This window comes from Muscardinus avellanarius, assembly GCF_963383645.1.
Source record: "Muscardinus avellanarius genome assembly, chromosome: 14".
NCBI classification, from domain to species: Eukaryota; Metazoa; Chordata; class Mammalia; order Rodentia; family Gliridae; genus Muscardinus; species Muscardinus avellanarius.
In genome coordinates, this window is record NC_137800.1 from 65,294,804 (window position 1) to 65,319,807 (window position 25,004).

Consider the following 25,004-nt stretch of genomic DNA (forward strand, 5'->3'; position numbering starts at 1 on the left):
CTTATTACTGAACCCAGATGAGAAAGGGAAGCCGGGAGGAGGTGGAGTTGAGCTCGGTTCTGCGTTTACTGCCTGGTGTCTCCTAGGACAGAAACTTTAGTGCGTTAGGGTTTGAGGCTTCTGAATGCAGCTCGGGCTGCCCTAGAGCTGCCCGCGTTTTTAAGTCACTGACCTAATGGATACAAAGGTTTGAAGTTGATACCCTAGAGTGGGAAGGAACGGGGGACAGTGACAGTTTTGTGTGTGGGGAAGGCCTGAGAAACAGACATGAAAAGGCCTTTATCAAAAGGAGAAGAAGAAAAAAGAAACAGCCTTCCTCAAAGCCGAAGGCGAGCAGGCCGGGTTTCCTCCTGAGCGTTGTGGCGGCTCACACCCCAAGCACGTGATAAGGAAGGGAGGGATCGAGATTTAAAAGTGATGGGCTTGGGTCTGACTGCTGTGGAGACGAGCAGAGTCAAGACATTTTTCCCCCCCTCAAGATGAGACTGCAAAGGGAAAACTTAGTTAGCATTGTTGAGTTTGCAGCCCAAACTCTTCTGGGACATCTATCCTAGGTTTTGTTCGACCTCCTTTCCGTCTGATTTTACCTAGAGGATCTTAGTCACAAGGTTGACAGGCAAGCCCAAAGGACAATGACACTGCAAACTCAGAGGAAAAGTGCAGTCGCTGGAGTTTTTACTCGGAGGCAAAAAGGGGTGTGTTAAAGAGATCTTCAGGGTGGGCTGAGAAGCTGTCTTAGGAATTAATGTAAATTTATTTATCTAAATTTCCGAGGCACCTTAGATTTTTAAAAAAAATTACGCCGGGTGTGGTAGCACATGGTTGTAATCCCCGCGCTTGGGAGGCGGAGACGGGAGGTTCAAAGCGCAGGTTCAAAGCCAGCCTCTCTGGCTTAAGAGACCCTACTTCCAAATAAAAATATAAAATAGGTCTGGGACTGTAGCCCGGAGGTAGAAGGGTTTCCAAGAACCCTAGTACCACCAAAAACAAAACAAAACAAAAAACTTACATTTTACTTTTAAAGAGAATCTATTGGTAGAATGTGGTGGCACACACTTGTAATCCCAGTACTTGGGAGGCTGAGACAGGAGAATCTCGTGTGTGTGTGTGTGTGTGTGTGTGTGTGTGTGTGTGTGTGTCTGTGTGTGTGTGTCTGTGGTACTGGGGGTGGAACCCAGGGGCTTTACTACCTCTGGGCTCTACTTCCAGACCTATTTTATACTTTATTTGGAAACAGGGTCTCACTAAGTTGCTGAGAGCCTCACTAAGTAGCTGAGGCTGGCTTTGAACCTGTGGGATCCTCCTGTCTCAGCCTCCCAACCTCTGGGATTACAAGTGTGCACCACCACGCCTGGCAGAATCTCAGTTTTGAGACCAACCTAGCAATTTAGGAAACCCTGTCTATATCTATCTATCTATCTATCTATCTATCTATCTATCTATCTATCTTTCTGTGTGTGTGTGTGTGTGTGTGTGTGTGTGTGTGTGTGTGTGTGTGTATTAGGGCTGGGAGCATATCTCAGAGGTAGAAGACCTCTGAGTTTAACTCTCCTGTACCAAAAGAAAAGAAAAGTTTGGCGCTAGTGACAGAACACAGGGCTGCATGCTAATCATACACACTACACTGAGCCACATCCCCAGTCCGTAACCATTGTTATTACAATGACTATGATTATTATTGTAACTAGGTGGCCTTTGCTGCGCTGTCTCACTAATAGAATGGGCATAATAATAATTATGATCAGAATAGGTCTCCTCCTTTTGAGTAAAAGTTGGACTTTTTACATTCAGTTCAACAGGCAAAGGTCATCATTAGTTTCTGTCAACAGAAGAACAGAGTTGGAAGAAAACAAAATCTACACATTGAAGACTCGCATCCTGAATAGAAATGACAGAGGTATATAAAATTTTTCTGTGAACTTTGAAAACCAAACCATTAACACGCAGTCTCTATTATGGAGCATGGGTTCCTTTTATGTGAGATAATTACCCTTTAAAAATCTTAGTTCAAACAAGAATTGTTATAGAAACAAACTGAAAGTTTCAGTAAAATGGAGTGTGGCAAGCATCGTTTCTCCTCTCATCCTTTCTCCATCTTCCACCCCTGAATTTACGAAATAATTGTGTATGAGGTGATCTGCCTTTTTGTTATAAATCAGATTAAGAAAGCAAATTAAATTAAGGAATGAACATCTGTTAAGAAAGGGTTAGCAACAGGGTTCTCAATCTTTCAAAGTATTCTTGTGTATTTAAAACACCTGATATATACATTTTGGGGACACTTTTGAGAAATCACCTCTATAGAAAACAGGTTTCCACATAGGTGGGTAGTGCATTGGGAACCATTTTCTCACTAGCACCTCCAAAATATTTTTTGAATGAGCATGTTTAAACATCTGAGCCACCTACAGCATGTACAGGACTGTGTCAAACACTTGGGGAGTGGCAGAGAACATATGTGTGTTCCTAAAACAGTCAAGTCTAGTGAGGTCTGGCTGGAGACGACAGCTACATGACAAATATAAGAAATTCAACTGCTCAGGAAGTAAATAGAAACACCAGTGGGCAGGCGTGGTGGGTCACACTTGGAATCCCAATACTTGGGAGACTGAGACAGGAGGACCACAGGTTCACGGCCAGCCTCGACTACTTAGGATCTACACCACTTAGTGAGACCCTGTTCCAAAACAGAAAATAAAGCAGGGCTGGGGGTATATCTCAGGTAGAATGTCCCTGAGTTCAATCCCCAGTATTACAAAAATATATATATAGTGAAAAAATATGTCCCTAGGAAGAGATGAAGCCAGGTGTGGTGGTGCACGTCTGTCATCCTAGTACTTAAGAGGCTGAGACAGGATCACAAATTCAAAGCCAGCCTCAGCAACTTAGTGAAATTTTTATTTTGTTCCAAAATAAAAATTAAAAAAAAACTGGAAGTGTAGCTCAGAGGTAGAATGCCCCTGAGTCCAATCCCCGTCAGAAGAAGAAGAAAGAAGAAGAGGAAGAAGAAGAAGAAGAAGAAGAAGAAGAAGAAGAAGAAGAAGAAGAAGAAGAAGAAGAAGAAGAGGAGGAGGAGGAGGAGGAAGAGGAGGAGGAGGAGGAGGAGGAGGAGGAGGAGGAAAGGAAGGGAGGGAGGGAGGGAAGGAAAAGAGAGAGAGAGTATACAGCTGAAGGTATAGCTCAGGAGTAGAATGCCTCTGGGTTCAATCCCCAGAAAAAGAAGGAAGAAGAAAAAATAATGATGTATGTATTCATATACTAAAGTCACAAGGAGTGGAGAAGTGGACTAATGAGATACTATTTGAGAGTTTTTTTCTTCTTGCTTCTATTTATTCTCTAAAGTGTCAACAATAAATATGTATTGCTTCTGTACAAGAATAAAAGGTTTGCCAGGTGTGATGGTGCACATCTGAAATCCCAGTCCTGGGGAGGCTAAGATGGGAGAGTCACAAATTTGAGGCCAACCTCAGCAATTTAGCAACACCCTATTTGCGGGGGGAAGGGGGGAAAATAGGGCTGGGAGGTATATCTCAGAAATAAAATGCCCCTAGGTTCAATCCTCAGTATCATAAATAAATAAATAAAGGTAAACAAAAGATTCACTCTTTGTAGGGAGATATTGCCTAGCAGCCAGTGTATTGACTGTCAATAAGGCATCAGACAGAAAGTAGCCCGGAAACTTCAAAAAGGGGTAAAGAACATGAGCTGGATATGGCGACACACGATTGTAATCCCAGCATTCTGGAGGCTGAGACAGGAGGATCGCGGTTCATGGCCAGCCTCAGCTACTTAATGAGGCCCTCCGCAACTTAGTGAGACCCTGTTTCAAAATAAAGAATCAAAAATAGGGCAGGGGGCCAGGCGCGGTGGCACACTCTTGTAATCCCAGCGCTTGGGAGGCTGAGACAGGAGGATCGCACGGGTTCGAAGCCAGCCTCAGCTACTTAGTGAGGCTTTCAGCAACTTAGCGAGACCCTTTTTCCAAATAAAATATAAAAAAGGTCTGGGAGCATAGCCCAGAGGTAGAAAGCCTCTGGGTTCCACCCTCAGTACCACCAAAAAAAAAAAAAAATAGGGCAGGGGGTGTAGCTCAAAGGTAGAATGTCCCTGGGTTCCATCACCAATACTGCAAAAAAAGTGGGGGTGAGTGGGTAGAGAGCAAAGTGCGCAGGGCTGAGACTGCCAGGTGGAGTGTAGGAACCAAGTGCAGCCTTGTTGGAGGTAGATGCAGAGGGACCAGGGAAGGGGAAGCAGAAGAGGCACACCCTTGATCAGGCTGGCTGTCATGGGGTGTTGGGCACTCTGGGAGGGTGGCTGCCACCTGGCAGCCATCAGGAAGTGCTTCAGTGGGCGGTGGTAGGACTTGAACTTAGGCTTTAAAGGATGGACATTATTTTTATAGCCAGAGAAGGAAAGGCTTTCCTGATGCCATAGCCTAGGGAGGAAGTCATGAGGCAGGAAGCTGCAGGGCTCACTTGGGACTTTGAATAGGTTCGCTCTGCTAGAAGAGATGAACCCAGGATGGCAGGTGTCACCTGCAGGTTAGATTAGGGCTAGACCAATGAGGGCCTGGCAAGCCTGGTGTTAGGGCGTCATATGCAGATAATGGGGAATTAGGAAAGCATACTTCATCTTATTGTACTTTGCTTTTTTATTTTTTATTTTTATAGATTGAAGGTTTGTGACAACCCAAAGTCAAGCTAAGTCTATTGACACTATTTTTCCAACAGCTCAGATTGTTAGCATTTTTTTTTTTAGCAGTAAAATACCTTTAATTAGAGTGTGTATATTGTAGCCAGGCATGGTGGTGTAGGCCTGTGGTCCTAGTACTTGGGAGACTGAGACAGGAGGATCACAGGTTAGAGACCAGCCTCAGCAGCTTAGCAAGACTTATCAGCAACCTAGTGAGATAGTGATTTTTGGTTTTTTGGTTTGGGGCACTGAGGATTAAACCCAGGAGCATTCTACCTTTGCTCTATACTCCTGGCCCAATTTTATTTTTATTATGAAAAGGTCTCACTAGGTTAATGAGAATCTCACTATTTCCTGAGACTGGCCTTGAACTTGCAATCCTTCTGCCTTGGCCTCTCAAGTACTGGGATTACAAGTGTGCACCACCACACCCATCCAGATCCTGTTTCAAAACAAAACAAAAAATTAAAAAAGGGCTGGGAGGATATCTGGGAGGCAGAATACCTCTGTACCACCATAAATAAATAAATAAGGCGGGCGTGGTGGCGCACGCTTGTAATCCCCGCGCTTGGAAGGCGGAGACAGGAAGATCGCACAGGTTCGAAACCAGCCTCTCTGGTTTAAGAGACCCTGTTTCCAAATAAAAATATAAAAATAGGTCTGGGATCGTAGCCCAGAGGTAGAAGGGTTTCCAGGAACCCCAGTACCACCAAAATACATACATACATACATACATACATACATACATTTTTTCAGACAGTGTACTATTATTACACACTTAATAAACTACAGCATCATGTCAACATAACTTTGATATGCATGGGAAAACAAAAGCTATGTGACTTGTTTTATGGCAGTATTACACTTCATTGTGGTATTTATTGCAACAGTCTGGAACTGAGTCCCCAACATCTCCAAGGTATGCCTGGACGAGGTCAAAGTTGGATGCAGGGAAATTAATATGGAGGCTAGGTTCGAGTGGAAATTTGCAGGACAAGTGAAGTGTCAATGGGAATTGGTTAGAAGGTAGTGCTTTGTGACTTATTTTTGTTTGTTTTCCAATTCACATATTTTTAAAGTATTTTTTTAGTCCATCAGTTACCCTATAACTGCTTGTTCATCTTATATTGTGTTCATTTATTTAGTTATTTTTATCGGTGCCTTGTAATCATACATCTTAATGAGATAAAAGACTTGTGGAGCCGGGCGTGGTGGCACATACTTGTAATCCCAGCACTTGGGAGGCTGAGACCGGAGAATCGCATAGGTTCAAAGCCAGCCTCAGCAACTTAGTGAGGCTCTCAGCAGTTTAGTGAGATCATGTTTCCAAATACAATATAAAATAGGTCTGGGAGTATATCCTGGAGGTAGAAGGCCCCTGGGTTCCATCCCCTGGGTTCCATCCCCAGTACCACACACACACACACCAAAAAAAAAAAAAAAAAAAAAAAAGACTTGTGGAGACATACATGCACACATCACCCAATTAGCCCTTACCCCATCCCCACCTTTTTCCCTCCCCATCCCTCCTTCCCATGCTTGGCTTAGTGATTGGCTTTGATATGTTTAAGTACACCATGTGCTTTAGAGAGTTTCCCTCTCCCCCTCCATCCCCTCAGTTAGGTCGCCTTATTTGCTCCTCTCTAGGATTTCCTTCTTCACCTAGAGTTCCTCCTGTTACCCATTTCTCCCTAGTTTTCCCATAGTAGAGAAAGCATCCCATTTCTTATTTTTTGTGACTGACTAATCTCACTTAGCATAATGTCCTCCAGTTCCACCCAATTCCCTGTAAATGATGTAATTGTGTTTTTTCTTTATGGCTGAGTAAAATTCCATTGTGCATATATCCCAGAGTTATGTAATCGGTCTGATAACTAAAAATTTACATCGAGATTCCTTGAGAAGGGGAACTATCCACAGAAATGGAAACAGAAAGTGAGGGTAAATTGACAGCTTGATTTGAAGCTGGACACGGTAGCGCAAGCCTATAATCCCAGTATTTGGGAGGCTGAGGCAGGAGGAGGATCACAGGATCACAAGGCTGGCCTCAGCAACTTAGACACTGTTTCAAAATAAAAAATAAATTAGGGCTGGGGTCTAACTCAGAGGCAGAATGCCCCTGGGTTCAATCTCCAGTACGAGAAAGGAAAAGAAAGGAAAGTTAAGTTGAGTAGATTGGAGGAACCAGAGTTCAGTGGCGCTGGGTTTAAGTGCCTAAGGGGTGGTGGATGGGGTCATGGCTGACATGTTCATCACCTCTGTGGAGATGATGCTTTTGACAAAGGACCAGCTTTGGGGAGCATTCACAATTAGAATCTGCCTCCAAATATCATTTTGAAGATTCTCCTTCAAGTTAGTCATTCCTGGGGCCTGGGCCCATATGCTCACTCAGCACAGTTCTAACCAAAGAGCTTTAGCCCCGACCCGGCTCGTCAGATTAAGGGGGCACCCCTGTAGACGCTGCATCACAATCATCTGGGCCAGCAGTCTATAGTTTGTGGTCCAGCCTGGGACCGCCCTGCAACCCCCTGTGTCCCTCCTTGGGAAAGAGAGAGTCCTGACTTCCCACAAGTGCCTTTGCCTGTGTATCTGATGGACAGCCGTTGATGGACAGCGCCGGGGGTTGTTTTTATCCAGGCGACCTGCTGTTTTCCAAATTTAGCACTGGTCTGGAAGAGTAGATGGATGTGTCAAATCCTGGCTAGGTTGGAAGGAGGTGGGGTTTAAGGGCCCGGGAAGCTTGTAAGGGTGATGCAACCTCCCCGCTCAGGGCAGACCACTTCCTGTGCCTTTGGGTAGTAGAGCCAGGGTGTGGTGTTGGCAGTGTTCTCAGGAGTGGGCTGTCTGGCTGATCTTCAAGGAAGCTCCACTGGGCAAGGCAAGCTGGAGTCTCTAAGCCCACAGGGTCCTCTAGTGTAAAGACAGATGGATCGTCAGAGATTTGAGGTTGATTTCTAAAAGGGGATGACCACGGACACTTTTCTCCAGAAGTACCTAGCTATGTGTCTGTCTCTTTCTTTACTGTCAGAAAACAAACATCTGTTCCCTTGAGCAGCAGCGTGCATCTCATCCCAGTCAGCCTTCAATTACCCTGATGTAAATTATCTGGCTACAAATGATCATTGGCCTGTCCTTTTCTTTTCGATAGTAAGCTATAAAGGGATGAATTTACGTGTCCACGTTATGACATGCCTGGTGGATGAGCCAGCAAAAGCTCGTATGTAAAATTATTGGTGAACATGGTGTGGCAGGATCCTCATCCCCTTCCCCTCCACCCCGCTCTGCCACCACACACACATATCACTGTAGTCTAACTGTGAAGACAAAGAACAATGGCAGGTGATAAAATCTAAGCGGGTTTTATTTTATTTTATTTTGTTGTGGTACTGGGGGTGGAACCCAGGGGCATGCGACCACCGTGCTACATTCTCAGCCCCATTTTTTTTTATTATTTATTTTGAAACGGGGTCTCACTACGCCCAGCTTCTAAGGGGTTTTTAAATTGTGGTAAGATATACATGACATAAAACTTACCATCTTAATGCTTTTTCTTTCTCTCACTCTTTCTTTCTTTTTTCCTTTTATGTTGGGAGTTAAACCCAGGACCTTGTGCATGCTAGGCAAGCATTCCACCACTGAGCTATACCCTCAACCCCATCTTAACCATTTTTAAGTGTTCAGTTCTGTTAAACATATTCCCATTGTTGTGCAATAGAGTCTAGGTTTAAATTTTTTACTAAGCCAGGCGTGGTGGCACACGCATGTAATCCCCCCCCCCAAGACAGGAGGATCGCACAGGTTTGAAGCCAGTCTTGGCTACTTTAGTGAGGCTCTCGACTACTTAGTAAAACCCTGTTTCCAAATAAAATATTAAAAAATAGGTCTGGGTTCCAGTACAAAAAAAATAATAATTTTTTTTTTTTTTACTAAGAGCCAAACTTGGTGGCACATGCTTGTAATCCTAGTGCTTGGGAGGCTGAGACAGGAGACTCGCACAGGTTCGAAGCCAGCCTCAGCTACTTAGGCTCTCAGCAACTTAGTGAGACCCTGTTTCCAAGTAAAGTATAAAATAGGTCTGGCAGTATAGCCCAGAGGTAGAAAAGCCCCTGGGTCCCGACCCCAGTACCACACACACACACACACACACACACACACACACACACAAAGGATACACACATATTAAGGATAGGAAAGAGTATTCTGAGCACCACGGTTGCACCTGCCTATATCCTAGTAATTCCAATACTTGGGAAGCTGAGACAGGAAGATTAAAGGTTCCCAGCCAGCCTCAGAAACTTAGCAAGACTCAGCAATTTAGTGAGACCTAGTTTCAACATAAACAATAAATAAAAAGAGCTGGGGGTATAGCTCGGAGATAGAATGCCCCTGGGTTCAATCTCCAGTGCCAAAATTAAATAAATGAATAAAAAAATAAATCTTAAAAATGCCAGAAAATCAAACCTAGGTTATACAAAAAACATAAGTGAAAGTATTAAGTGCAAACCCTGACAATATTCACATCGTCTCCTAAGAAAAGGGAGAAAAAAAATTTTTTTTAATTTGCCTACTGGGGATGGAACCCAGGGATAATCTAACTCCAAGCTACATCCCCAGCCCTATTTTTTAGTCTTTATTCAAAAACAGGGTCTCACTGAGTTGCAAAGGGTCTCACTGAGTAGTAGTTGAGACTGTCCGAGAACGGGTATCCTCCTGTTTCAGCCTCCTAAATGCTGGGATCACAAGCGTGCGCCACCACATCCAGCTTAAAAGTGGCTTTCTTAGAGGACAGGTTGCCTACTTATCTTTTTTCATGGTTGCTACTTGTGAAGTCTGTCAGAAGAAAAAGGCAATTTGGTGGTTGAGCCTGCCTTCCTTCCTGTGCTAGGGATTGAACCCAGGGGTATTCTACATCTGAGATACACCCCTACGCCTATTTTACTTACTTACTTACTTCCTTCCTTCCTTCCTTCCTTCCTTCCTTCCTTTCTTTCTTTCTTTTTCTTTTTTTTGGTACTGGAGATTCTACCTCCAAGACCAAGACACATCCCCCTCACTAAGTAGCTGAGGCTAACTTTGAACCCGTGATCCTCCTGTTTCCGCCTCCCAAGTACTGGGATAACAAAGGTGCACCACCAAACCAGGCTTTCTTTTTCTTTTTCTTTCTTTTTTTAAATTTTGAAACAGGGTATCACTAAGTTGTGGAGGGCCTAAGTTACTGAGGCTGAACACTAACCTGCGATTCTCCTATCTCAGCCTACCAAGAACTAGAATTACAAGTGTGCGTTACCACACTTGGCTTTATTAATTAATTAATTTATTTATTTATTTATACTGAGGACCAAACTCAGAGGCATTCTATACCTCCGAGCTACACCTCCAGCCCTATTTTGTTCTTTATTTTTTAATTTATTTTTGGTGGTACTGGGGTGGAACCCAGGGGCTTTCTACCTCCGGGCTATACTCCCAGACCTATTTTTTTATATATATACTTTATTTGGAAACAGGGTCTCACTAAGTTGCTGAGAGCCTCACTAAGTAGCTGAGGCTGGCTTCGAACCTGTGCGATCCTCCTGTCTCAGCCTCCCAAGCGTGGGGATTACAAGCGTGTGTACCATGCCTGGCTTATTCTTTATTTTGAAACAAGGTCTCACTAAGTTGCTGAGGGCCTCAGAAGTTGCTGAGAGTAGCCACTAACCCGAGATCCTCACGTGTCAGCCTCCCAAGTACTGGGATTACCACACATGGCTTATATTTTATTTTTAAACTCTTCTCACTAAGTTGCTGAGGGTGTAGCTAAGTTGCTGAGGCTGGCCTCAAAACTGTGGTCCTCCCGTCTTGGCTTCTGAGGTACTGGGATTACAGGCATGTACCATTATGCCCATCTTTGAGATTTCTTAAAGAAGCCAGAAATATTGTTAGCGTTTAGATAGAATTTTAAGTTTTCTTCAAGCTATGAGTATACAATAAGAAAAGATACTCAGTGAAATGGGATTTTGCATAATCTAATTTACATGGTTCCCTAGATTTTCCAGTTTGCTTTTCTGTACTTTATGAAAGCATTCCCTTCACACAACTGAGGAGTAGCTAATATTCACCACTGAAATCCTAGTTTGCCTTGTGAAATACAACTTATTATTACTTGTGATGTTATGGGTATCAACAGCCAAAAAAAAAAAAAAAAAGAATTAGAAATGGGCAAGAACCTCTCAGTTAATTATCTTATAAACGACCATGTTGTTAAACAATTTTTTGTAGTGCCCAGGATCAAAGGCCTCGTGCACTGAAATAATTTTTAAGGTTAAATAAATCTTCTCTCAGAATCACGAGGAAGATTAGAAACATCATCGGTGTTCACTGAAATACTTAGCCCAAATGCATTAATTGTACGGCTCTCTTTCTTGCTTGCTTTCTTTTTCCTGTTTGCACGGAGTCATTCCTAATAACTCACAGAACAGGTTTGAAGGCAGTGAGTCCAACAGGATGGACTTCAGTTCCAAAGGGGTTGTGGGTTCGTATTTTACCAAATAGCTCTGGTGGCTTCAGGCATTCTTGCTTATATAATGACCCTCTGTCTGAAAAGTGCCGCTGGACTTGCAAAAACAGAGTAACTAGGAGTTGATCTTACTTAAAACTGCTTTGGTAAACTTTCGCTTATCAGTCTTGAAAAGATGTGTTAAAACCAGTTTGACAACTTTTTTAATATAGCATGTTACGAGGCCTTGAGAAAGGAAAGAGGCCTTGACTCTGAAACAATATCAGTGCTGGAACTAAACGGAACACTTTCAAACACGAACATCTGCGAGTCCTCCCAGCAGGTTTCTCTGCGTTGGGAGAACTCCTAAGAACCAGTTTTAAGATGGGACTTAGACACCGATGGAAGATTTTTGTTCCGATAGAGCCATACTAGGTAGACCTAAGAGTTTCACCAGGAACTCAGGAGATAGTCCGACCAGTATGCAAACTGCCATATTCACAATCCTGCCTCCTCCCAATTTAATTTACTGGAATCTATTAAAAGTACAATTTACATATATCTCCAAATAGCTTTTGCTGTAATAGCATAGAAATACAGTGTTTTGGATGAGAGCTCCTTCTTTAAAATTTGTATTTTATTTGATTTGATTACTTTGATATTGGGCATTGAACCCAGGGACATTCTATCTCTAAATTAGACCCCAACCCTATTTTACTTTTTTAATTTATTATTTATTTATTTATTTATTTTTGGCAGGTTTGGGGATGGAACCCAGGGGCATTTGACCTCCAAGCTGTACCCCCTGCCCTATTTTTTATTCTTTATTTTGAAACAGGGTCTCACTAATTTGCAGAGGGCCTCACTAAGTAGCTGAGGTGGTCTGCGAACCGAGATCCTCCAGTCTCAGCCTCCCAAATGCTGGGATTACAAGCGTGCGCCACCACGCCCGGCTTTACTTTTTATTTTGAAAACAGGGTCTTAACTAATTTGCTGAGAACCTCACCATGTTGTGGAGGCTGGCTGCAAACCTGCAATCCTATCTCAGCCTCCCAAGTACTGGGATTAGAGGCACGTACCACTGTGCCCAGTGAGAGCTCTCTCTTAAGGGATTAATTTGGGAGTTCGCAGTTCTTTTTAATAGGATATGACCATTCTCTCCATTTGAAGGGTATGAATTATCTGCCTTTTCCAGAGTAGGATAGTCATGAGTTTCGCCAGGATTGCTAAAGGAAAGGTACAATCATTTCGTTACATCACAGATCTCTGGAAAAAGTAAGTTGAAATGGTCCTGAGAGTCTAGCATATCTTCATTTTCACTTTGATTTTAAAGCTGAATGCTTTCATTTAACTAGAAACCGCCTCCCCAGCTTTTAAAATCAAATGGTAAGCCAGGTGTGGTGGTGCACGCCTGTAATCCCGGTACTTGGAGGCAGACACAGGAGGATCGCAAGTTCATGGCCAGTCTCAGCTAGTTAGTGAGGCTCTCTGTAACTTAGTGAGACCCTGTTTCAAAATAAAGAATAAAAAATAGGACTGGGGTTGTAGCTCAGAGGTAAAATGCCCCTGGATTCAATACCCAGTACTGAAAAAAAAAAAAAATCAAATGGCAGCAATCCACATGAGACTATTTGTATCATGTAACTCTGCAACAAAAACAAAACAAAACTTAGGAAATTTGGATACTGTCTGCTAGTACAAAAATACATTGTTCTATTGCTGTACCCCTTTGCTTTGTGATTCCTGTGCTCAGCAGGACTTTCTACCTCCTGAAATGTCAGCTCAGCCCTCAACTCCTGTGTGTTTCACTTGTGATTACCTTGGTCCACAGCCAGACTCATATTTGACATTTTCAGCATGGGCAGTATAGGCGTTTCTTGATGGTGAGCTGTTAATCTTTTTATTATTTCCTGTCATTTTCCCCCCATGATTGATGCTTTTGACCCTGGAGGTGGGAGGGAGGCAATGAAATGACTTTGAACGCAGCTTGGTAAAGGAGTATTTTAAGACAGACTTAAAATACTGGTCTCTGGTTTTACCTGAGACCATGAAAGAGACGAAAAAGCACACAGCAAGTTTTGTAAGGCGCTCCGTGGGCCGTGGTGGGGATGGAGCGCGCATGCCCGCCAGTACTGCACAGGGAAGAGGGCTGTCCTGGTGTTATCACATGATGCGGGGATTCGTGTCTCCGGGCCTGTGGTGCGACGATGCTATGCTCTTCCAGAGGGTCTCTGTTCACTTCTGTGGGAAGATTACAACAAACGGGCCTCTTTCCTTTAGAATTAAAAATAAGATTCATTTTGAGTTGTAGGCATGACCAAAACGAGGCTCTGTTGCCTTCCCAGAATTCCTTCCACCCCACAATCCTGTCATTCATTCTGGGTTTGGCTTTAAAGCTGTCCCCCGCCATTCCCAAAATGTAGCGTGTAGCTTGCACTTGGGTGCAAGAAGAAAAAAACGTAACAGCATCAATTTGTATTTTTACCTTTTCCTTTTGCAAGGTACTTAAAAACTATTTTATTATGGTTAAATATATATAACATAAAACTTGCCATTATAACCACTTTATATGTATAATCCAGTGCATTAATTGCATTCACAGTGTTGTAAAACCATCATCACTCTATTTTAAACATTTTTTTCATCACCTCAAACAGAAACTGCATCCAAACTCAGGCATAGGAGCCTATACCTGTAATCCATGATGTGGGAGCTGAGGCAGGAGGATTACAGGTTCAAGGCCAGCCTGGGAAACTTTGAAAAACCTTGTCTCAAATTTAAAAAATTAATAATAATAATAATAATAATAATAATAATAATAATAATGGCTGGGGCTATAGCTGGGTTATTGAACTCATGTTAGGGTACCCTGAGTTCAATCCCTGGTACTGCAAAAAAGACAGACAGACAGACAAAGAAAAGAAATCCTGCACTCAGGATTGACTTCCTAGTCCCCTTCCTAAACCTCAGGTAACATTTTTTTTGTGTGTGTGGTACTGGGGTTCCTGGAAGCCCTTCTACCTCCGGGATACACACCCAGACCTATTTTATACTTTTTTTAATTTGGAAACAGGGTCTCTTAAGCCAGCGCAGCTGACTTCGAACCTGCGTGATCCTCCTGTCTCTGTCTCCCAAGCGCGGGGATTACAAGCGTGTGCCACCACGCCCGGCTCTCAGATAACTTCTTATCCACTTTCTACCTCTTATGTCTACTCTGGATGTTTTATACAAGTAGAGTCATGTCGACGTCCTTTGGAGCCTGGCATATTTTGTATTGTTTCCAAGATTCGTCTATGTCGTGCATGGATCAGCACTTCGTTCTTTGTTATGGATGAATAATCTGTCTCTACATCACATCTTGTTTATCTTTTTCATTTATTGATGGATACCTGAGTTGTTTGGACACCTGGATCAATTTGAAGGATGCTGCTCTAAGTATTGTCATATAGGTATCAGTTCGAATGCCTGGTTTCAATTCTTTTGGTTATATACCTATCAGCGGAAATTTTGAGTGGGATAATAAGTTTGTTTAACTTTCTGAGGAAACATCAGACAGTTTTCCACCCTCTTACATTCCTCCCAGCAACATACCAGGGTTCCAGCTTCTCCGCATTTTGCCCACATTTGTTATCCCGCTCCCCCTTTTTTTATTCTAGAGATCCCATTGGATGTGAAGTGGCATTCCATCGTCGTTTTGATTTGCAGTTTTCATTTTTCTGACAGCTAATGATGCTGAGCGTCTTTTCATCTTCTTATTGGCCACAGGTTTATCTCAGTTAGAGAAATGTCTAGCCAAACGTGGTGACCTATGCTTGTAATCCTAGTATTTGGGAGGCTGAGACCAGAGGACCCCAGGTTCTCAGGCAGCATCAGCAACTTAGTGAGGCCCTCCACAACAACTTAGTGAGACCCTGCTTGAAAATAAAGAATTAAAAAAAAAAAAAAAGCCGGGCGTGGTGGCTCATGCTTGTAATCCCCGCGCTTGGGAGACTGAGACAGGAGGATCACACAGGTTCGAACCCAGCCTCAGCTACTTAGTGAGGCTCTCAGCAACTTAGTGAGACCCTGTTTCCAAATAAAATATAAAATGGTTCTGGGAGTATAGCCCGGAGGTAGAAAAGCCTCTGGGTTCCACCCCTAGTACCACCAAAAAAAAAAAAAAAAAAAAAAGAATTAAAGAAAAAAAGAAAAGACTGGGGGTGTAGCTCAGAGGTAAAATGCCCCTGGGTTTCATCCCCAGTTCCAAAAAAATTTGTTATTATTATGTCATTTATGAAACTCATTGGATTATATAAAGAAATTAGCTTTGGAGGGCTGGGCTTTTCTACTTAATGACCCAGTAAGAGCATCATAAGCCTTCGTCTTTGAACTTTTAGCAGCTCGGCACCCCCCTTGCTCTCTTCTTCTCTGAAAGTAAACTTCCTGAAGTTGCCCTAAAATTCCAGCTTCTCTCGAGGGCATGACATCACCATCCTGGTGCATCCTGATGTGTTTCTTGGAAAGTGTCCACCCTGGCAGGCGTTTTTCCAAATAAACCATTTGTTTCGGTAAACAAGTGTTTTATCCAGTAACCCAAGTAGAGAATTTTAAAACCGGTGTTTGTTTTGCCAGCAAACATTTTGTTTCAATCCTTGCAGCTAAACAAGTGGGTAAGATTTAAGTGGCCTCCCACTAAAAACAAAGGCAGAACCATTTTCAGAAAACTCTGGCTGAGCAGAAATGCACTTGCCATCAGAGAGTGAGTTTAGACGTTTGGGGAGCTAACTGGTTCTTTCCATAGAGTTCTGGACCTGGTCACAGTTGGAGTGGAAAGCCCTAGGTTTGGTTGAGGGCTTGTAATTCCTTTTTAGGTCAAAAGATGAAAAAATAGAAAAGTATTATTAAATTAAATGTATTTTTAGGGCTGGGGATGGAGCTCAATAGTAGATCATTTGCCTAATATGTACAAGGCCCTGGGTTCCATCCCCAGCATCACCAAAAAAGGGGGTATTTTTATATTGCTATGTTTAAATTTTATAGTTTACCTTTAAAATTCAACCAAAACATCATCAGTTATTTGCTCTGCTCTGAATCTCTTACTTCTCTTTTAATTGTTTGTATGGTAATTGCCACCCAATATCCCTGTTAACTGTCAGCCTTCATCTTTTAACTTATATGAAGATGGTAGTAAAAACAGATTTTGGTCAATTGCTGTTACTTTCACTTAAGGTTCCTTGAAAGAGAACACCTTTAATGGGTTGTCCTCTGGAATGCATTATGAATTTTTTAATTTGAAAGTTTGATGTTGGTGTGTTTTTGTTTTTAAAAAGTAGGTCTCAGCCGGGCGTGGTGGTGCACGCTTGTAATCCCGGCGCTTAGGAAGAGGAGACAGGAGGATCGCGCAGGTTCAAAGCCAGCCGCTCTGGCTTAAGAGACCCTATTTCCAAATAAGAACGTATAAAAATAGGTCTAGTAGTGTAGCCCAGAGGTTAGAAGGGTTTCCAGGAACCCCAGTACCACCAAAAAATAAAAAATAAAATAAAATAAATAAAAATAAATAAAAAATAGGGCTGGGGGTAGAATGCCTTTGGGTTCAGTCCCCAGTATTACACAAAAAAAAAAAAACAAGTAGGCTTCATTTCCTTTTGAGGAACATACCATTGTACATTCTTATGAGGATAAAAAGAAATTATGCCGGGCGTGGTGGCGCACGCTTGTAATCCCCGCGCTTGGGAGGTGGAGACAGGAGGATCGTGCAGGTTCGAAGCCAGCAGCGCTGGCTTAAGAGACCCTGTTTACAAAAATAAAATAGGTCTGGGAGTGTAGCCCGGAGGTAGAAGGGCTTCCAGGAACCCCAGTACCACCAAAAAGAAAGAAAGAAAGAAAGAAAGAAAGAAAGAAAGAAAGAAAGAAAGAAAGAAAGAAAGAAAGAAAGAAAGAAAGAAATAAATTATGATTATGAACAGGTAAGTGTGGCTGGGCGTGGTGACACATGCTTGTAATCCCAGAACTTGGGAGGCTGAGACAAGAGGATTGTAAGTTTGCAGCCAGCCTCAGCTACTTAATGAGGCCCTCTGCAATTTAGAGGCACCCTGTTTCAAAATAAAGAATAAAAATTAGGACTGGGGATATAGCTCCAAGGTAAAATGCCCTTGAGTTCAGTTCTCAGTTCCTCGCCACCCACCCCTGCAAGAAAGAATGAAATTTTTATTTTTTAAAATGGATATTAGGCGGGGCATGATGACACATGCCTATAGTCCCAGTACTGAGAGGCAGAAGGTTCACAGGTTCAAGACCAGCCTCAGCAATTTAGCAAGACTCTAAGCAACCTAGTGAGACCCTGTTTCAAAACAAAATTTAAAAAGGCTGGGAGTATAGCTCAAAGGTAGAATGCCTCTGGGTTCAGTTTAGTCCCCAGTACTACAAAAATAAATAAATATAAATAGAAGATTGTGTAAAATAGATATAGAGAGTTTGTTTGTTTGTTTGTTTGTTGCTGGTCTGGGGATGGAACCCAGGAGCATTCGACCTCTGAGCTATACCCCCTGCCCTATTTTTCTTTATTTTGAAACCAGGTCTCACTGAGTTGCAGAGGGCCTCACTAAATAGCTGAGGCTGTCCATGAACCGCGATCCTCTGGTCTCAGCCTCCCAAATGCTGGGATTACAAGCATATGCCACCATGCCCGGCTGATATAGAGAGTTTAAAGAATCACTGGAGCCAGGCAGGTGGCGCACGCTTGTAATCCCCACGCTTGGGAGGCTGAGACAGGAAGATCGCACAGGTTCAAACCCAGGCTCAGCTACTTAGTGAGGCTCTCAGCAACTTAGTCAGACCCTGTTTCCAAATAAAATATAAAAATAGGTCTGGGAGTATAGCCCGGAGGTAGAAAGCCTCTGGGTTCCACCCCCAGTACCACAAAAATAAATAAATAAATAAATAAATAAATAAATAAATAAATAAATATCACTGGAGCTAGGCGTGGTGGCACACACTTGTAATCCCAGCATTTGGGAGGCTGAGACAGGAGGATCCAGGTTGTGGACAGCCTCAGTTACTTAGTAAGGGCCTTTGCAACCAGTGAGACCCTGTTTCAAAATAAAGAATAAAAAAATAGGGCTGGGTGTGTTGCTTGGAGGTAGAATGCCCCTGGGTTCCAGCCCTAGTACCAAAAAAAAAATAATAATAATAATCGGTGGCACACACTTGTAATCCCAGTATTTGGGAGGGTGAGACAGGAGGGTCCGGGTTCACAGCCAGCCTCAGTTAGTTAGTGAGGCCCCTCCACAACTTTGTAAGACGCTGTTTCAAATAAAGATTTTTTTTTTTTTTTTTTTTTTTTTGGTGGTACTGGGGTAGAACCCAAAGGCTTTCTACTTCCGGGCTATACTCCCAGACCTTTTTTATATTTTATTTGGAAACAGGGTTTCACTAAGTTGCTGAGAGCCTCACTAAGTAGCCGAGGATGGCTTCGAACCTGTGTGATCCTCCTGTCTCAGCCTCCCAAGCGCGGGGATTACAAGCGTGCGCCACCACGCCCGGCTTCAAATAAAGAATTTTTTAAAAAATGGGCTTGAAGTGTATCTCAGAGGTAGAATGCCCCTGATTTCAATCCCCAGCACCACACACACACACACACACACACACACACACACACACACACATCATTGGCAAGCTGACACTAGTGTAACCTCTACCTAGGTTAAGAAATAGAGCATTAGCTTGGCCTGGTGGCACATGCCTGTAATCCCAGTACTTGGGAGGCTGAGACAAGAGGATCGCATGTTCAAGACCAGCCTCAGCAACTTAGTGAGACTCTCAGCAACCTAGGGAGACTCTATTTCAAAATAAAAACATAAAAAGGGGTGGGGATGCCAGGCATGGTGGCGCACGCTTGTAACCTCCGTGCTTGGGAGGCGGAGACAGGAGGATCCCGCAGGTTCGAAGCCAACCACGCTGGCTTAAGAGACCCTGTTTCAAAAAAAATTTAAAAAAAGTATAAAATAGGTCTGGGAGTGTAGCCCGGAGGTAGAAGGGCTTTCAGGAACCCCAGTACCACCACCAAAAAAAAGGGGGGGGGGATGTAGCTCAGAGATAGAATGCCTCTGGGTTCAGTATTACAAAAACAATTTTTTAAAATATTGAGTGAGACCCTGCACACTGAATGTGTACAGACTTTTTGTCATTTCCTAAACAATACATTATATAGTTATTGACATGGCATTTACATTGTGTTATAAGACATACAGAGACAGTGTGTGTGTGTGTGTGTGTGTGTGTGTGTGTGTGTGTGTGTGTACGGTACTGGGGTTTGAACTCAGAAGTGTTTAACTCTGAACTATACCCCTTGCCCTTTTTATTTTTTGCTTTGAAACAGAATCTTGGTAAGTTGCTGCGCGTCTCACTATATTGCTGAGAGTGGCCTCGAACCTGCAGTCCTCCTGTCTCAGTCTATCTAGAGAAAATGTATAAAGTATATGGGAAGATGTGCATAGATCATATATAAATACCGTGTTTTTTTTGGTTTTTTTTTTTTTTTGGTGGTACTGGGGTTCCTGGAAGCCCATCTTTCTCCGGGCTACACTCCCAGACCAGACCTATTTTATTTTTGGAAACAGGGTCTCCTAAGCCAGCGCACGCGGCTGGCTTCGAACCTGCGTGATCCTCCTGTCTCCGCCTCCCAAGCGCGGGGATTACAAGCGTGCGCCACCACGCCCGGCCTAAATACCGTGTTTTTTAAGCAAAGAACTTGAGCATCGCAGATCTGGGCTCTCAAGGGGAGTCCTGCAACCAATCTCAGAGATACTGAGGGATGACTGTATATTGCTTTTTACTCGTGGAGTTTTGTCGACATTATGATCACAAGACTCGGCCATGCTGTGGTCTGTAGCTCTCCCGGCTCACTTTGTCACTTACTGTTCCAGTGGACCACAGCAATGACGCTGGCCCTTTTACTGTAGGTAGACATTGGAACTGATTCCAGCTTCGGTCTCCTGGTTGTTAAGAACATTCCAGTACAAAAGTTTTTGTAAGGTGGATTGTGGAGTCATAGGATATTTGTATTTCTCTCTCTCTCTGTGTGTGTGTGTGTGTGTGTGTGTGTGTGTGTGTGTGTGTGTGTATGTGGCACTGGGGGTGGAGCCCAGGGGCTTTTCTACCCCTGGGGTATACTCCCAGACCCATTTTATACTTTATTTGGAAATAGGGTCTCACTAAGTTGCTGAGAGCCTCACTAAGTAGTTGAGGCTGGCTTCGGACATGTGCGATCCTCCCGTCTCCGCCTCCCAAGGGCTGGGATTACAAGCGTGCGCCACCACGCCCGGCGATATTTGTATTTTTAACTCTGTGCTATAATGACAAACTGCTTCCCAAAGTGATTATTCCAGTTTGGTTTTGTTTGTGTGTTTGTTTGTTTTGTTTTGTTTTTGTGGGTCTGGGGATAGAACCCAGGGGTATTCTATCTCCAAGCTACACCTCCAGCCCTATATTTTTTATTCTTTATTTTTTCCTTTTTTTTTCTTTCTTTTTTTTTTTTTTGGTGGTGGTACTGGGGTTCCTGGAAACCCTTCTACATCCGGGCTACACTCCCAGACCTATTTTATATTTTTATCTGGAAACAGGGTCTCTTAAGCCAGCGAGGCTGGCTTTGAACCAGTGCAATCCTCCTGTCTCCACCTCCCAAGTGCGGGGATTACATTACAAGTGTGCGCCACCACACCCGGCCTTTATTCTTTATTTTGAAATGGGTCTCACTGAATTGCAAAGAACCTCACTAAGTAGCTGAGGTTGTCCCCGAATCGCGATCCTCTGGTCTCAGCCTCCTGAATGCTGGGATTATAAAGTACACCACCATGCCTGGCTGATCATTCCAGTTTCTGTTCCCTAAAACAGTACATGAGATATTTTGTGGGTTTTTTCTCAGCTTTATTGAGGTATGTTTGACAGATACTACTGTGTATATTTTAAAAGCACATGATTTGGTATATATGTCATGAGATGACTATCACATCTGTTACCTCACATAGTATCTTTTTAAAAATTTTCCTGAAAAAGAATTTCTATTACTCTACATCTTCATCAAAACTTAGTTTTATTAGACTTTTTAATTTGTGTCAATATGATGAATTTGAAATGACAATCTTGTAATTTTAATTTTCTTTTCCCTGATTACAAATAAGGCACATTGGCCACTTGGTGTTTATTCATGTTTGTTGCCCATTTTTGTATTGACTCTGTTTTGTTTTATTTGTGTTTTGTTTTACTGATGACAAATCACTGACAAAGTGATTTATAGAACTCTTGTATATATTCTGGTATGAATCTTTTGTTGCGTATATATGTTGCAAATATCTTCTCCCGCTTTGAGACTCATCTTTCTACTGTTTATGATGCCTTAAGAGAAACACAAATTCTTAATTTTAATGTTTTTCAATTTATCAATCTTATCCCTTATGGGAATAGTTTTATATCTTAAGACATTTTTGTCTAAGCCAGGCATGGTGGTGCATGCTTATAATCCCAGCATTTGGGAGGCTGAGACAGGAGGATCTGGGTTCCCAGCCAGCCTCAGATACTTAGTGAGGCCCTCTACAACTTAGTAGACTCTATTTCCAAATAAAGAATAAAAAAGAGGGGTGTGGCTCAAAGATAGAATGCCCCTGGGTTCCATCCTCACTACTGCAAAAAAAAAAGAAATTTTTCTCTATATCTTAAGTATTCACAAAATTAAGTTATTCTTTTATGTTCATTCATTCCCTCCCCTCCTCCTCCCCCTCCTCTCCCTCCTCCCCCTCCTCTCCCTCCTCCCATTCCTCTCCCTCCTCCCCCTCCTCTCCTTCCTTCTACTCCTCCCCCTCCTCTCCTTCCTCCCCCTCCTCCCCCTCTTCCAGGTACTGAGGCTGAACCTCAGTTCTACCTCTGAGCTACCCTCCAGCACTTCTCTGTTTCGTTACGTTACTCTTTGGAATCCACCTGTTAGGTGTGTGTCCTGCTCCCTTCTGTCCCGTTGGTCGCTCTGTCGACACTGACCCAGCTCTCAGCTGCCACCGCTTCCCTGGGTCGCGCCATCTGGGAGAACATGTTCTTCAACCTGGTCCTTCAAGGATGTCGCAGTGTCCTTGGCTTGCTGCCCTCCATATACTTTTTTTTTTCCCTTCCGGCACTGGGATTGAACCCAGGGACACTCTAACACTGAACTAGACCTCCCTCCCCTTCCCCTTGTTATTCTTTTACTTTTTCATTTTGAGCCAGGCTTTTGCTAAGTTGCCCAGGCTGTCCTAGAACACGAGATCCTCCTGCCTCCGCTTCCTGAGTAGCTGGAATTACAGGCAGGCGCTACCAGTCTCAACTATTTATACATTTTAGAGATAGCTCCAATTTCCTTATAAACTTGTTAGGAGTTTTTAATTTTTTTATTATTTATTTATTTATGTAGGTGGTACTGGGGGTGGAAACAGGGGCTTTTCTACCTCCAGGGTATACTCCCAGACCTATTTCTTTATACTTTATTTGGAAACAGGGTCTCACTAAGTTGCTGAGAGCCTCACTAAGTAGCCGAGGCTGGCTTTGAACCCATGCGATCCTCCGGTCTCAGCCTCCCGAATGCTAACTTTGCATGATTTTAAACTGTTTATCCTGTTGATCTCTGCTGCTGAGACCCTGGTGCGCTAGTGGTGGTGCACACCGTAGAAAGGAGGATCGTAAGTTCTAGGTCAGCCTGGTCAACTTAGCAAGACCTCATTTCAAATGATGGGGATAAAAGCTGGGCGTGGTGGCGCACGCTTGTAATCCCAGCATTCGGGAGGCTGAGACAGGAGGATCACGGTTCGCGGACAGCCTCAGCTACTACTTAGTGAGGCCCTCTGCAACTCAGTGAGACCCGGTTTCAAAATAAAGAATAAAAAATAGGGCTGGGGTGTAGCTCAGGGGTAGAATGCCCCTGGGTTCCATCCTCAGATCTGCAAAAAACAAAAAAAGAGAGAGAAAAAGATGGGGATAAAGCTCGATGGTAGAATGCTTGCCTACCATGTGTCAGGTCCTGGGTTTAACCCCAAGTATTGCAAAATTCTGAGAATTTTGGCAGCCTTTTTTTTTTTTTTTTTTTTTTTTCGGGTCTGGAGCATTCAGCCTCTGAGCTACAGCCCCTGCCCTATTTTTACTCTTTATTTTGAAACTGGGTCTCACTGAGTTGCAGAGGGCCTCACTAAGTAGCTGAGGCTGTCCGCGAACCGCGGTCCTCCAGTCTCAGCCTCCCAAATGCTGGGATTACAAGCGTGCGCCACCACGCCCGGCTTAAGCCTGGTTCATTTTCTCTTGCATGCCAGGCTGCTTTCAGTTCATGACTTTTTTTTCACTTGTGAGATTCTGTTATTGCAATATTTACTAATAGCTCACTCACAATGTGCTTGGGACTCTCTTAGGTTTTATTTCTGATGTTCACGTGTTTTCCTGAATTTGTTACTACAGATGCCAGGCCCTTGAAGATTAGAGTCACAGTTTTACGCACTGGCCTGCAGCCAGCATAAGCAGCTTTCTAAGAGGAAAGCAAACTGTCTTCCTTCTCCATGTGTCACTCCTGTCACACAGGTCTCTATGGAGTTATACTTTTTTAAAAAGAGGGAAGAAAAAACTTGTACACAAATGCTCAAAGCATGTTACTTGCAAGACAGCCCAAATAAATATAACCTGATGCGCAGATAGATGAAATATTGTATATATTTTATCTATATAATATATTGTATATATTTTATTTAATATATAAGGGAATATTACTTGGCAATAAAAAGGGATGAAGTACTGGTACATGCTACAACATGGATGAGCCTGAGAAACATCATGCTATGTGAAATAAGCCAGAAAAAGATTGCATATTTATAACTGTTAATACATTGGAATGTCATAATAAAATGGAAGAATTCAGAGGAAAAAGAGAAAGGAAGGTAAGAAGGGAGGAAAATAGGGAGGAAGGCAGGCAGGAAGAAAAGAACGAAGGAAGGAGAAAACAGACCTGGGCTCCCCTTGCCCACGTCTGCTTCCTGTTCGGGTTCCGCTGTGCTGGGCTCCGTCCCGTGGCTCCACCTCCCGTGGGAGCCAACACCGAGGCTCGGAGGCTCTGTATGATTTCGCTTTGTGTTGAAGGAGGCAGAAACTCAAACTGAAACCAATGAGAAAACCAATGTGTTCTTAATGGTTTTTACCCAAACCATAAACCCCTCTCTTGAAGCAAGAGGGGAATCACCCAAATTGTGGCTCAGCTCCTTCAGTAAGTTCCAGAGCCGCCTTGGTCAGGTTTCTTTCTCTCTGTGTCTCTCTCAATGCATGTCAGTTCATTGAGCACCTGTCACTCATGGAATGTACATAAAAGGCATATTCCTGGGCCCAACCTAGACCAGTGTGGAGTGGTGGTGGGGTGAGTGTCAAGTTTGTTTGTTTGTTTGTTTGTTTGTTTGTTTGTTTGCGGTACTGGGGATTGTATTCTACCTCTGAGATACATCCCCAGCCCTATTTATTTATTCTTTTTTTTTTTTTTTTTTTTTTGGTGGTGGTGGTGGTGGTACTGGGGATGGAACCCAGGGGCATTCAACTTCTGAGCTACACCCCCAGCCTGATTTTTTATTCTTTATTTCGAAACAGAGTCTCACTGAGTTGTGGAGGGCCTCGCTAACTAAGCAGCTGAGGCTGTCCAAAAACGCGATCTTCCGGTCTCAGCCTCCCAAATGCTGGGATTACAAAGGTGCGCCATCAAGCCTGGCCTAGTCAAGTCTTTTAAAAGATCCTCCAGTGGTACTGCCTATCGAACAGGACTTGTTAATGGGGATGTAGGTACTGTGGGCCTGGATTTTCATGGGTCACTACATATCAG